General features: G+C 39.2%; 1 long non-coding RNA gene across 1 annotated transcript in view; it reads right to left on the reverse strand.

Annotated features, from left to right (window-relative positions):
• Positions 1 to 5,370: 5,370 nt before the first annotated feature.
• Positions 5,371 to 14,214, reverse strand: part of LOC120406289 — a 29,263-nt gene continuing 20,419 nt past the window's right edge. The window contains exons 2-3 of the long non-coding RNA XR_005599202.1: positions 13,766 to 13,841; positions 5,371 to 9,195 (exon numbers count right to left, since the gene is read on the reverse strand). This is a non-coding gene — a long non-coding RNA (uncharacterized LOC120406289). The remainder of the gene's footprint in view (positions 9,196 to 13,765; positions 13,842 to 14,214) is intronic.

Genomic DNA, 14,214 nt, shown 5'->3' on the forward strand with positions numbered 1-14,214 from the left:
GGAGTCAGTGGAAAAGCTGCTGCTGATTTCAGGGATGCAAGGTAAAGCCCTACAAGGTCTTTTTGAAAGCATCATTAATTCCTTCCTTTAGTCATTCTGCTTAAAGTTCTGGCTATCTGTCACTTATAGTTAACTACTTTCTAGACACTTGTTTTAATCTTTTTATGATGTTAAAGTGTTTTCCATACCTGCTTTTGCTTTCTTTCTCACTTATTTTCCAGAGGATTTGACTGGTGCCATGGCAGATTAAGAGTTACCCTAGCAACACTAAAAACACACATCTCCCTGGAAATGCATCTCTGTGGGCTAAAGCACTTAAATCATGACCTTTTGCTACAGCTTGTTCCAAGACTAATTTAGGGAAAATCATAAAAAAAAACAACCTTGTGAAGACAAAGTTTAGCACATTCTTTGCCCCTCTGTAAACTTAGCAAAAATTTCATGCTTGCATCTGTTTTTCCCACCATATACTGTGGGCCACATCCTGACCTCAGAAACACCAGGATCAATGTGGAATAATCCCACTGGAGCTACACTAGGTCTACACTAATGTAAATTAAAGTAGAATTTGTCCCTTTCTGCTGGGTCTTTACATTTAGCAGTATCAAATCCTGTCTTTATTCACTCCTTCATCCAATGGACTTCAATAGAAATTTTGCCTAAGTAAGGACTACTGATTCCTACAAAATATGTTTATAGAAGATCTATAAGTATGTTTTACCCTCTTTCACAGTTACTCAGGCTTTGCAAAGTAATCACACTCACCATACACAGATGCTTATGTGTAATTAATAGGAATTCCAAGCTTTCTGAAGTTCGCCCACATATAGTTACAATGAAATATAATGAAGAAAGTGACTTGACATTCAAGCTCTTTTTGAGTATGCTGCATACCCTTTCCAAGGGCAGTAGGCGAGCTGCTATGCTGAACCTTTATCCTGAAGTTCATCTCCTTACCCTTTGTGAAACTGCTGTGTTTTTTCTTAGCCTCAGTTGAGACATTTTTATATTTTACAACAGTGTTATTACAAACCTGCCATTAAAATAGGGAGGTGGAGGGGAAGGGAATAAATACCCAAATGGCAATATTTTTCTTTTGTAATAAATCACTGAAAATTGCCCTGTTCTGTTCACTCCCTCTGAAGCATCAGGCCACTGTGGGAAGACAGGATATTGGCCAGATGGACCCAGTACAACCATTCTTTTGTTCTTATGAAAAAGTACCTTCTTCCACATAGCGTCAAAGAGAATTTTTCAGTAAAAGCCAAAGACTAATAACTTAGCTTCTTTCAAATCTGAAAGAGTTCTTAGCAGGATTATTTTGTTATATTTGTGCAGATCTGAGTCAGAGCTGTTTAAATCAGTTTAGGTTGGACATTAGAAAAAACTTCCTAACTGTCAGGGTGGTTAAGCACTGGAATAATTTGCCTAGGGAGGTTGTGGAATCTTTGAAGAGCAGGTTAAACAAACACCTTCAGGGATGGTCTAGATAATACTTAGTCCTGCAATGAGTGCAGCGGACTGGTCTAGATGACCTCTCGAGTTCCCTTCCAGTTCTACAATTCTATGGTTCTATGAAAACTTCCATTGATTTCAGGATGAGGCCCCAAAACTGAAAGAACATAAGAACAACCATACTGGGTAAGACCAAACGTCCATCTAGCCTGTCTTCTGACAGAGGCCAATGATAGGTGCTTCAGAGGGAATGAACAGAACAGGTAATCATCAAGTGATCCATCCTCTGTTGCCCATTCCCAGCTTCTGGCAAATGGAGGCTAGGGACACCATCCCTGCCCATCCTGGCTAATAGCCATTAATGGACCTGTCCTCTATACATTTATCTAGGCAGGTAAAATATTTGTTCACCACGATGATGGAATTATGCAAATATGTAATGGGAGGCACTCAAACTTGCCAGGGCAGGGAAGAGAAACAACTTAGAAAAGAATATTGATTACTCTTCATTTTATTTAATTTATTTATTTCATCACTTGGCCATCACTGTCAAATAGTCTGGGGTATAAACAGTTTCTGATTTATGTCTATGCTAATGAAACTGTTTGTCATCGCTGTTTGAGCTGGTCAAATTTAGTAAAAGAAAACATGTCTGTAAATATTTTTGTGAGCAAAGTCTGCAAATTTGATTGGCTGATATTCTCTGGCTCTTTTATGCACATAACCCCAAAGCAATTAGAGAAGATAAATAATACCATGTGATTTAGGAGACCAATGTATGGTGCAAGTATCAGTGAGTGAATACTCATAGTGATCTTATCAAGTTTGTTGAATGATTGCTAATAACTAAGAAATCAGTGAAAATCATGACCTGATTGCAGATAACATGTGAATAGAAAAGTAGTTTATTTGTGCTTGCAAATGAAGTAGTTCAGGATAATACAGTGATTGCATGTGCATTTGGTTACATATGCAAATGAATTGGCGTAAATGGAAAAGCCACTTGGAGATTGTTTGGAAAATGTATACTGTCATTTTCAATGAGAGATATGCAGGGCTAAAGAAATTTTAAAAAAGGTTATAAATTAGTGCCAACTATAGCAGATACTTGCTGACTTCCAGACACTAACTCACTTCACATAGGCTACTGAACAGTCACCATAAAATAACAACTTTTGATCAAGGCCAGCCTGGAATGGATTCAAACTAATGACCTAGCCATGGAAAGGCTTAATAAACCATCCACAACCACACTCATCACCTAATACTGACTGCATTTCATAGAATCATAGAATATCAGGGTTGGAAGGGACCTCAGGAGATCATCTAGTTCAACCCCCTGCTCAAAGCAGGACCAATCCCCAAATCCCTAACTGGCCCCCTCAAGGATTGAACTCATAACCCAGGGTTTAGCAGGCCATGTCTATCCGATTAATAGCATTTAATTTACAAATAAATTAATCAATAAATGTTGTGGCAGAGGTTTGTGAAGCAATCAGGACTATGATGTATACAAAGATGGTAGGAATGACAAATGGTCCTGAAAAAATTGCTGGCTTTCTGGGAATGAGCTTTCCAAACTGAAGTGGGGTGACTGATGGCTCATGTTGACTAAGTTTCTAAACTCCCATATATCTAAATGAATGGGAATTTGAAAGTGTATATGGGAGTGTGATGTCAAACGGGTGTAATTCATAAAGTGTTAAACAACCAAAAATGGCTGAGAACTTAGAAATTCGATGGTAATAGACCGTGAATCCCAATGATGATTGAACTTGGTGATATTTTAAACAAAAGGAACTCTTGACCATGCTTGTAGCTGATTCCATCACTTCACACTGGCTCAGACATTCTAGGCCTCCGACTGACACACGCACAGAGTAACAATCCTGGAATCTTATTTTTATATGTATATGGAGGCAGAGAAATGAATACATATATATCTCTTTTATTTTCTTGGCTTGCCCCTTACCTCAGCTGATTCTTTTAGTAATGGAATAACCTGCTTTTCTAATTACATATGTTTCATATACAAAATTATACAGAACAAAATATTTTTTCAGTAGCTGGTACAGAGAAATACACTAGTTAGTTCCTGGCTCTAAAAAAGTAGTTTTGCTTCTGCTTCTGGGCACATTCTATCTCATATAGGGCTTCAGGCTGATGATGCTTCAAAATAATACGTAATTAGAGAAGCAGGCTATGGCATCACTAAAAGAAAAAATGGAGGTGAGGCACAACCCAAGGAAGAATAATTCCAGGAGAGGAACCCAAAACAGGCTGTTCACTCATAGCCAGATATGCTTATCTGTCTCTCTCTCTGTTTCTTTTAATCCTGTCCAGCATTTTGCCTTGCTTGGGGGTTTTGTGTGCGAATATTATGAAAAAATGGCTGACGATGATTTCATGTAAATAATCTCCAGAAAAAGCAAGGCAGAAAGCGATCTGCATCCATTTTACATTTTAGAAAGATTAGCTGGAGAGCTAATAGCAAGAGAAAATGTGATATGCTGTTTTATATGTGTCAGTGCTTTCATTCATGCTTCTGAATTTCTAATACATACAGTAGTGGCCTGGCTGCAAGCATTTCCCAGGAGGGAATGAGATATTTTATCAAGCATTGTCAAAATGAATGAATGAATTATTAGACAGACTAACATCTTGTACTATCAGATAATGCCTAGAATTATTTGTGAAATGAAGTAACAATTAGCATATTTGGGGTGTTTTAATCATAGCTTAAATTCAGTAATGCAGTAAATACTTAACCTTATGAATTAGTAGAGACTATCACGCTTTCAGATGGGATTTTGAAGAGCCTAAAACAGTTAGGTGCCTATCATGGGATGGTCCCCTGAGAGTCCTTTCCAACCTCAGTAACTGACCACAATCACTCCATATCTTCTTACCCACTACCATACTTTATTATATATTATATTTCCATTCAGCAGCCAACTTCCCCTCGTGCGTCTGGGGAAAGGTACAGCAATAGAAGTAACCACTCCTATCTTCTTCTACCTTCTTTCAAGCTTCCTACACTCTTCCTAGCACTTCTTTCCTGTTTGCGTATGTAGGGCTACCTGCTGGAGATACTCCCACCCAATTAGCACCTGTGCTGTATCTCCACTCAGTTAATTGGCCTCCTCTGCCAACTGCCTGTCTTTCAGTCAGAGCTCAATTAATATAACCTGGTAGGATCTGAGTAACAGGGTGCTGAGTCAGCTCCCATTTAAATTTCACAGCCTTCTTATAAATGGTCAGTCTATCTGGGTACTGTGCTGCCAGGGCCTGCTTGCCATTGGATCTGAGCTCCTTACAAATATCTGTGCATTTATCCTCTCAACAGCCCTGTGATGTAAAGAAATATAATTATCCCCATTTTAAAGCTGGGGAACTGAGGCAGAGAGAGATTTATGGCCTGATTATCAGAGTGCTGAACAATCCTAGTTCCCACAGAAGACAATAGGAGCTGCATGCACACTGCAGCTGTGAAAATTGGGCCATTTATAACTTGCCTAAGGTTACACACAAAGTCTGTGGATGAACTGGGAATTGAATATGCATCTTCTGAGTCCCAGCCTAGTGCTTTAATCAGAAGACTTTTTGCTAGAAATATACCATGGAAGAGAGCTACAAGAATAATGAGAAAAATGTGAATATTTTATTTGAAATTTTTTACAATTCATTTAATTTACATCTATCTATGTAGATGTATGTGTGTGTGTAAGCATAAAAATGAATTATTTACCCATCTCTGTAATCTGAATGAATAATGAAAAACCTCACTGAATAATTTGTTTACATATTTTCAACTAGCTTTTTCATGGGCTCAATAGAACATTTAGCACTGGTTAGTACTCTCACACAGTTCTTGCAGAATTGTCCCCTGGGACTGAGGTCCCCCTGAATCTGAGATGCCCATTGAATAATTGTAAGATGAGGCAATCCCCCCTCCCCACAGCCTTTACAATTTCACTTAATGGTTTTGGTATGGGCAGGGTCTGCTGCAAAGGAAGGAAGGTGTGACCGGAGGAGGAGGACTACACTCTCCAACTGCTGAGAAGCACAATCTCTATATTGCACTTGTAAAGACTAGTCCCAAGTTCAGATCCTGCACATACCATGAGTAGAATGAGGTAGAATTGACTTCAGCAAGAGTTCTAGCTGAGTAAGGACTGAGTAAAAAGTGAATAAGGAGTTGGACCTACAAATGTGAATGCAGCCTACCCAAAACTCAAGATCCAAACATCCTTGAGGTATGAGAACATTCTGATTTGAATGTGGATCTGACTTGTGTATCCTGGGTCCATCACAACTGGTTAGTTTATTAGTTTATTTGTGCACCGTGGGCTCAGTATTCCAAGGTGATAAGCAACTCCGGAAGGGGCTGAATGCCAATAGCTCCCATTAACATCAGTGGGAATTGTTTTCACAGCAGGTAGTCGTGAGCCCAGGGTGATGAATTACCATGAAGGCCTACCAGAAGTAGGAACAACTAGAAATTCTGAAAAAATGTTTATTCTTACAAAATTCCTAGATCAGTTTTAGAGGCTTATGTGGTTTGGATATCTGGATAAAGTGTGTCCTGCAATGAACCCAAACTTCATCCTAGCCCAGAATTTCAGCTGATGTAAATCAGAGAAGTGTTGACATTAACGGAATTATAGGGATTATATCAGATGAGGAGCTGACCCCATATCTTTTAAGTTTTGCTTCTTGTAGTTTAATTTGTCAACAGTGTTCATCACGCAGCAATGTGCACTTTTGATGAACTACAAAGAGCCTTCCTTTTTTCCTGAGAAACCGAACCCAATTTTTACATGACTAAATAGACTATAATTAAAAATACTGAGGACTGATTACATTGCAATGGCATGAAAGACATGTTAATATAATACAGAAGAGAACAGTTGTGCATATTGTTACTGTAATCTTTCATTTTCAGTGCAGCGTACCCATGTAATGTGTCAGCATAGACTTTGTATTATGTCAGTAATAGCAAACTGGATTATCTGTTATTACTTTCATCTTGTATCTGATTCATCAGGTGAATTAGAAAGTGAAATAGCTTCTTTCCATAAAGCCTGTATAACCTTATTTGAACAATATACAGCTGTATGAAATCTCATGTCCTTATAAATACAGTGCCAAATTTATCCCTGGTGAAAGCCCATAGAAGTCAATGGAGTTGAAAGGCTCTTACCAAAGGCAGAAAACTCTCATTTCAATGCTCAAAGCTGATTTTGCTGCTAAACTGGCAAATTCTAAGTCGGGGGCCAATTCATAATTTTATTCTGAAGAAAGCACTTAATTATTTCTGTTGTGAAAAGCTATATCCGCTGGCAAAATTTTGTCCTGAGTCAACTCTACAGAGAGACAGGTCAGCTTCCATTTACCATGCTTCTAAGGAAAACATAGCTATTGTGCACAGACTTAGATATTGCAAGTATTCTTGTTAATAATTTCAGATTCCATTAATTTTATTTGCCTTTAGATTCTGTAAAACGAAAGTCAAGTCTAAATGTATACATTTCCTACAATAATTTCTCTGACTCCTTTAAAAATGATCAGTGAAGCTATACTTGGGGTGAATTTGACCTAGTGTTGTCTGTCTTTGAAAATTATCTAACAAGTCTGTGTTAAATGTATTATCAGAACTGCTGCATTTTATCAAACAGCCACAGGCTCCTGCCTGAAATAACTCATTTGTAATGCTGTTACCACAGAGTAGGAATTTGTGGAGAGCCAACAATCAATCAAAGATTTGTCATTTCACTTTTTTTTTATACTGATAGCAAATGAGCTGCAAATGGACCTGTTTACACTTTCCCATCATCTCCAGAGGGTCTGATACAGCCCTCTGATGTCCTCACAGAACAGCAGTTGTAGAATTCACTGTTCTTGGGCAGAGATACAGAAATTGAAAGCATTTGTTAAATTGCCCAAAGCCAGGTTGACCAGAGCAGCAGGGAGAACATCAGGATGTTTGAAATGGAATTCAGCACTGCCTTATTTTTCACCTTTAGCCCCATCATAAGAGACACTTGTACAGGAAAAAGAATATTGATATGTCTGCTGAACCACCAGAAAGTGGGGGGAAAAGATCTTAGATGTTGAATATTTTCATGGGTTAAACTGCAATAAGGATATTTGATTCTGATTTTTGTGGCTGAAGTACTGTGTAAGTGAAGAACATGCACTTACAGAGTGTGATAGGAGAAGTTAAATCAAACATACATCCCTAATTGTCAGTTTTATCTGTATTTCTATTGCAGTAGTGGCTGGAGACCAGGGCCCTATTGTGTTGGTAGGTATTGTACAAACATAATGAAAAGATAGTGCCTGCCCCACAGAGCTTACAGTCTACATATAATGTGAGAGACACTAGATGGATACAAGAAAGAGAAGGGGGAACACAAAGCAACAATTCTGATCAACACAATAAGCAGCAGTCACCGCACACTAGGTGCCTAACAATTGTTGGGCTTTTTGTAGACATTGTGGCAGAGATGAGCTTTAAGGAGATATTTGAAGGAGGACAGTGTGGTTGCTTTGCAGATTTTTGGGGGGGGGATCTCCTTGCCATAATATCAAGTGACTGCAATTGGAAGTATATTTTATCAGAAAAGCCCCATCTTCCTCACAGTACAGATGGCAGAACTGTCTCTCTCTTCAACTTTGGTGTTGTAGCATCTACCCAACTTATTAGATACCTATGTCTCTGGCACCCTACCACATATATAAAATGATCAATGTTTAAACAAGTAGATCTTGATGAGCAATACATATCAGATAAAACAGTGGCACACAGTGCAACACTGGACTACTCTGTCATTTCTAGGATGGCTCACATTTTAACAGTCCATTTAAAATAAAATGTTAGGCACATTGTTAGGTGCTGGAAAGGTTCTGAAAATACAGTAGGAGGTGACTAATTCAGACCCTTCACTAATCTGTACAACCTATCATTTTCACACATGAAATGTTGGTCTTTTCTTAATTAACAGCAGTTGCTGTACTGATGTCTTGTATTAATGAGCCTTTACTACTTTTTACAACTTTTACAACTACAAAACACTTATCGGAGTATAAGGAAGTAATGTAAAGAAACTACAAATGTCAAACAAAGGAACAAAGTACATTTTGTGGTGCAGTACCCTTGATTTTTTTAAATTGTTGTTTGATTTACTTGCCAAGTCACAAAAATCACCATTTCACAATGGTGTTCTCAGTCAGTGGTGTGAATTAATAAGCTTCTACTGCGAATAAATAATGAGGAACTAGATCTGCTACAGACAGTTAACCAGGCCTGACCCCCATTAAGACGGCTTCTGTGCAAAACAGACTTCAATTGGTTTAAGTGGCCAGTTGAGGATTCTCCCACCATGGAAGAGTGCTCCAGTGATATAGAACCAGCATAGCCAGCTTTATACCTGCCAAGCTCTCAGCCCTGAAGGATGCATTGTCGCCTTGGCTGCAGGGGGAATGGGAATGCCCAGGGCAGTGGAGGGGACAGACAGTGGTGAAATAGTCCTTTGATGATCATTACAGCTGCATGTACCTTAGAGCAGTCCTAAAGCTGATGTGAGCCTGAGATAAGCTGAACTGATTTCTGTAGTCATCTCCATGTGAGCGAGGTGGATCCATTCTGATATGGCTGCATTTTACACCCATTTTGCACAGATGTAAATCAATATGTAATGTGGAGTGGAAGATGCATCCGCAGTGAAGAATCAGGCCCTAAGATAGGAGAAACAGGCGAAAGAAAAACCTCCTATTATTCCTAGGAGTTGAAGGTTTAATCCTGTATAACCATGCACACAATGCTCCCATAAACTTCAGTGAGAGCATTGAGTGCACAAACAATACAGGAATGGGTGCTTCACATTGTAATTCATATGGTGGTCAACTGGTGTTAATTTTCCCTGTGCATTACCTATGTATAAACATCTTTATTAAATCACCTTGTCCCAACCATTTACACAGCATTCAAAGACCTTAGATTATTTCATTTCTGTCAGTAGCAGAGTGCACTAGTAGCTGGACTTTGAGTGGAGTCAAATGTGTAGTTAGCCAGATATAATAAAATTATTTAAAAGGCCTTGGACTAATAACACATTTTAAATAGGGCACTGTAACAGTGTGTACTGAGTCAACTCAAATCCCCAACCATGGACATTAATTGGGACCTGATTGAAAGACAGGCAGTTAGAAGAGGGTGCCGATTAACTGAGTAGAGACACAACTGAGAAGCTAAGTGGGTGAAAGTAAGCCCATCCCCAAGAAGCTGGGAGTATGTAAGCATACAGGAAGGCAGTGCTGGGGAGGGAGAAGAAGGAGGGAACAGCAATAGAACCCACTAACTGGTCTGTGGAAGGGATTGAAAAAGCATGGTGGTGGTTAAGAGCAACTGGAGTTCTGGTGGTCACCACTGAAGCTGGAAAACACTCTCAGGAGATCACCCTATGATAGACACAACTCTGCCTTTATTTACTATTACAAATGTTTTGTTTCTATATTAATATTTAGCAGGGAACAATAAGAGGTTTTAAAGATGTTACCATTCTGAGTTGCCATGAAATGTTGCTGAGTGCAAGCAGCCTAATCCTTTAGAGATGGTAGGCTTCCTGCCAGTCACATAATAGGCTTGTTCTTCAGGACCATAATGTGCTGCTGCTATAGATACTGGTACAGTTGTTGAGGGCAGATGTATAAATACAGATGTGACATTCAATTTTTGCAAAATTGGTCTTTTAAAAAAAAAAGATTTTCCTGCCTGTTTGATTTTTCTGCATTCAGTTACAGTTGTGAGGCAGAGGAAAGCATATTCATTATGGCTACATAGGGAGAAAGAAAAGTGTGGTAAGTCAGAAGTGGGAGGCTGGGGGAAGGTGATTTGGCAGGCAAGGCCAATCACAAGCTTGCAGTCCAGCTACTGGGTCCACATTCTGCTTACCCTATTCTCCACTTATCTTGTATGGAACTCCCCAACAGGCGTCTTCTTTTCCAAATACATGCCATCCTTCCCATGAATAATGCCTTGCCTCAGACAAGATAGAACATTAGGGGTTTTTTTGTCGTATATTTTAAGGTCACTGAACCACATGACATTTATTTGCTGCTCTAATATTTTTCTGACTTCAGAATTACCCATTGACTTTTCTTGGTCTTGTAAGACAAGTGAATGTAGAGAACTTGTAATGAATTTGGCAGGCTTGTTTGCCTCGTGGGTTTTTCTGATTCTGTCCAACTATAGTCTAATTATATCAGTGCATGCAGATTAATACTGTCATATGAAAAGCCTGGGAGAATGGAGAAGAGCTCATATAATAGAACAAAACCACAAGGCTAACTATGACCCTGAGACTCTCCCACAATGTAAAGAAGTGCACTTCCAACAAGTCACAGGAGGAGGTGAGATGAAATAGGAGGGGAGCAATGACACTCTAATGCAAGGTGCACTGTAAAATGGCTGGACGAGATGACCTAAAAGGTTTCCTTGGCTTTAGGGCTAATCTCTGTTATATTGGTGTAAATTAGGAGTAACAACATTGACATCAGTGACTTTGGTGAGAACATGCTGGATTTACAGTGGTGTGAGTGATGTTAAAATCTGGTAGGTAAATTCTATGGGCTCAATTCTGCTCAAAATGAGTATGTATGGTAGAATCAGGCCTTATAAATTCATTCTTCCTTATGGGCACTTGTGATATTCACATATTTACAATTTGCTTTTTAACTATCAGTTTTATAGCTATTTAAACTGCTGATCATATACCCTGAACTATTCAATAGGTCATTGCTGGTGTGCGGGAGGGAGTAGGGAATGTTGCAAAATAGAGAGATGTTGGGGTTTGTAGGATGTGATTTTATGAAATTATATTCTCACATATTAATGTTAAATTGAATTCTTCAGATTCATGGGCAGAGAATTAAGACCATTGTAAAACATAAATACGTTTATTCTTAACATTTTCCATTTATTTTCCTCCTGCACTTTAATTTTTAAAGTGACTGTGCCATGCCTTCTGCAGAAATGAATATCAAGTTCCCAGAAAGTAAATAAGTGTGAATTTGTTTTTAATAATATGATGCACTTTTTAAAGATTAAATATGTGCACCAGATGATAACTCAGATACAGACATGCTTTCAGGTTATTGTGATTGGAAAGGTTTGGTTTTTCTTTTTCTGACTGAAAACACATGCTAATTCCCAGGATGCCCTCTTCCCAAATAAACATGAACTATCTTAACTTCAAGTATTTCAGGTTTTTAATTGTATCACACCACACAACCAGAAAGAAAAAACTGGCTAGGAATAGGAACAGTATGGGCACAAGAAGTGCAAACTTCCTTCAAGAGGCATTTTCATCCTGACCTACAACATTCCTGCATTTCCAGGAGGGATTCTCTCTTACATTCAGACTGCCTGACAATTATGAGAAATTTTGCTAAAATCTGTCAGGGTTTCCTCATGAGGTTGAGGCCCTTGAACTCGTTTCACTTATGAATGCTTTCATATTGTTTCTAGAATCAAGAAATTGTTCTAAAATGTGATACTGTACATGTAAGACACATGTAACCACCAGAAAACTAGATTGTAGCTTATTTGCCTCATTGTTTTATATTTTACCTCCTTTTGTTTTAAAATAGTGGGAGAGGTTATTTTCAGTCACGTTCTAGGGGCAGCAGAAAGATAAGAAGGCTTTTGTGGATGCTGAGATACAGTGCCACAGTAAGGGTCTTGGAATAAAAACCAGCATGTAGCACAGTAACGCACAGTAGGGTAGAAACCCTAAACAATATCTATGCCCCTGTTAGGAGTAGTGAATATACTTAGCCACTAGATGGCAATGTGATGTGGCATTGTAACGAGATTTGGGAGTGATGTGATGAGACATTGGAAGTACTATTCTTGAGTCAGAAATGAGAAGCAATGGCATGTTAGATCCTTCAAATCTTTTCTTAAATGAACTGCTAGGAGGCCTATAACTCTAGTCTTCCCTGCACAGTAACAGTATCATTACCATAGCTTAAAAAATGATGAAGCCCTCAAATGTGTGCATTACTAACCGAAGCAATTGCATGACCTCATCCTCACCTCCTGACCCTCTGGCTGAGAGGTTTTTGGATAACTTAGGCTTGGCCTACACTAGCAATATACGTCGGTATAACTATGTCGCTCAAGGGTGTCGTTATACTGACTTAACTCCTTATGTAGACAGTGGGCTTCTCCCGTTGACAAGCTACTGTCTCTTGGGAAGGGGGATTACATACGCAGAGTGGAGAAGCCTTCTCGTCAGTGCAGGTAGCATCTTCACTGAAATGCTACAGCGGTGCAGCCTTTTAAATGTAGACAAGCCCTCAGTTATTTACTACTGGAGTGGGAACTCCATACTCACCTTCAGTTGTGCCTTACTATTCAGGTAGTCTCGATCAAATCAAAGGGACTGCATTCCTAGTAAAATACTACTCCAGGTGAGCAAGGGGTTCTCAATCATGTCCTTAACAAACAACGAGAAATCATTTAAAAAACAAACACAGTACCACCAATACTGCTGCAATCTAGCCTCTACTCCGTATATTCTGACTCAGTCTTTCAGAGTTCCCAGTATGTCAGAATCTGAGAGTCAACAGGAAATGTGGGACTGCATAGTGTCCTGCAGGCTGTATGAAAGCTTACGGATGAAGTGTAATGCTTTATATCATGTATTTATATTACATCCAAAAAATATGTTAAAAAAATGTTATGGTTACAAAGTCAAGCACTCAAAGGTTAGGAAACACCAGAATGTCAGTTGCTTGACCAGCGGACCCTCCACAGGCACGCTGCCGAGGGCAGCCTGCCTACTGCCCTTGCGGCGCCGGCAGAGCTCCCCCCGCGGTTTGCCGCCCCAAGCACACGCTTGGTGTGCTGGGGCCTGGAGCTGCCCCTGGTTCCTTCAACCAAAGAGAACTGTACTGTGGCTCTAAACTCCTCAGAGTGCTTTCCTCCACACACCAGCATCATCCCTGTCTCGCTCAGCTTCAGCTTCAACCAGCACTGTACATGCAGAAGAAGACAGTCCCCTCCAAAGAGGTTAAAGAGAATAAAACAAAACAACCCTAGGGGACAGGGAAACAGAGACCAGTGAAGGGCAAGGTAACAGCAAAATAATTGTATTTCATATAAGAAGAAGCAGTCATATACTCACTGACTAATGTAGGTAGTGCAATGTATGTTGCAGAGTAAATATATAATAAATAATATGATCATCTGGTTTTGTAGATAAGATGACAACAACATTGTTCTGTTTTAACCCTGTATTACCTTCAGTAGGGATAAAATAACCAATCCTGGGCGGTTCTTTCCAATCCCAAAAGAGGCTCTTTTGGATTCTCATTGGCTATTGGAACATAAGCAAAATGTAAGATTACAAAATTTCATATACATGTCTAAAACCCAGCCATCAGGCATCTGTCTTCTCCTTCAGCTATTATTTGGAACATATGTACTGAGGAGAACTGAACTTAAACACAGCATCTGGAACTCATTGAAATGCTGGTGTTTTTTTTACTACCAAGTCTTCCAGCTGGGTTGATAGAGACACAAGGAGGACAAGACACTTGCTCAGGATCACAGAGTGAATTTGTAGCTCAGCACAAATCTGTATTCTGTCTTTTGCCTTAAACACTAAATACAAGAGCTTCCAATATCCACTTTATAGTGATTTAAATCATCTCCAATATAACTTCTAGAAATATAACAATCTCTCTACT

This window comes from Mauremys reevesii, linkage group 5 (genome assembly GCF_016161935.1).
Source record: "Mauremys reevesii isolate NIE-2019 linkage group 5, ASM1616193v1, whole genome shotgun sequence".
Lineage (NCBI taxonomy): Eukaryota > Metazoa > Chordata > Testudines > Geoemydidae > Mauremys > Mauremys reevesii.